Genomic DNA, 1,573 nt, shown 5'->3' with positions numbered 1-1,573 from the left:
ATGCCCGGAAAGAGAAGCTGGTCTTTCCGAGTCCAGGCCACTCCGGCGGCAGCTGGGGCCCTGCCAGTCATCCCAGCCCGGCTATCACAGGCGGCACCTCCCCCGAGACTCGCTGTGACACGTCGGCGTATCTCGGCCGCATGGCTCCACGGCGCACAAGCGATAGCGGGGGCAACCTTCTCTGAAGTTCCACAACCTCATCTTATCTTCCTTAATTTTCTCGTAAACACCCACAAGCAGCTTACACAAGAGCTCTTCCTGCGTGGCTGCGCGCAGCCCCAACCGCAGAAGTTTCGCATGCAATCTTACCAGCTGCCGCCGTCTCTTGCGAACGGCCTGTTTCTCTGCAGCGTGGACTTGGGACTGGCTCATGGTGTTCCCGGAAATCGAGCGCGGAGGTCCCGCTGTCCGAAGCTGGGGTAGTCCTGCCTGTTCTAGCTTCGCCAGCCGGCAGCCCCGAGCGTGAGCAGAGCTTGTGCAGGAGACGGGTCCTTCCTGGACGCGGCATGGAACCGTGAAGATGCTTCATGGGTGCTGTTTAAGAGACACCATGGAAGAGAAATCGCGCGTCCACTGGACGTCTTCCATTCCTCAATACCTCGTCTGCTCCTCTTCGCAGGCCCAAAAATGGAGCAGAGGCCGTTTCTCACTAACCTCCGTCCTTTCCCAGGTTATCTGCTTGGCTGGCGCATTCAGATCCAGCTGCGGTTCAGTTCAACTCAGTCGTGTCCGACTCTTTGCAACGCCATGGACTGCAGCACGCGCAGGTCCTCCCCTGTCCATCACCCAATTCCTGGAGCTTGCTCAAACTCATGTCCATTGGTCCTGTGATTGCCATCCGACCATCTCATCCTCTGTCGTCCCCTTCTCCTCCCGCCTTCAATCTTTCCCCCAGCATCAGGGTCTTTTCCAAAGAGTCAGCTCTTCACATGAGGTGGCCAAAGGATTGGAGTTTCAGCTTCAGCATCAGTCCTTCCAATGAACACCCAGGACTGATCTCCTTTAGGATGGACGGGTTGGGTCTCCTTGCAGTCCAGGGGACTCTCAGAGTCTTCTCCAGCAACACAGTTCAAAAGCGTCCAATTTTGGGGCAGCCTTCAGGAGTGTCTAATGGGAAAGCTGTCCCCAACAGGGAACCCCGCTGACCCTGTCCTGTGTTTACCGACATGGGGCGGCTCCACCCGTGCGAGTGCTGTGCCTTGTGTCGGTGGTTAATCGCTCAGTCGTGTCCGTCTCTTCGAGACTGCACGCGCTGCAGCCCACCAGGCTCCTGTCCATGGGATTCTCCAGGCAAGAATCCTGGAGTGGGCTGCCGTGCCTTCCTCCCGGGCATCTTCCTGAACCCATGGAGACCGGACATCCCGTTATTTCTTCATCCCCAAGTCTGTGCTGTTACGGGCAAGTTTGGTGCCCATCTTCACAGGGACAACTTGGACCAGAGTGTGAGCCGGACTCTGCCAATATCCTCAGCCACCTAGCGGGGCACATCTGGGCGACGGGGCTGGTGGCCAGTGCCTCCCACAGCTGGGAAAGGTGGTGTGCTGCGGTGGCCAGCGGGCGGGGAAGTGGGGAC

Source organism: Capra hircus, unplaced genomic scaffold, assembly GCF_001704415.2.
Source record: "Capra hircus breed San Clemente unplaced genomic scaffold, ASM170441v1, whole genome shotgun sequence".
Taxonomy (NCBI): domain Eukaryota; kingdom Metazoa; phylum Chordata; class Mammalia; order Artiodactyla; family Bovidae; genus Capra; species Capra hircus.
Note: the sequence above shows the minus strand (reverse complement) of the source record.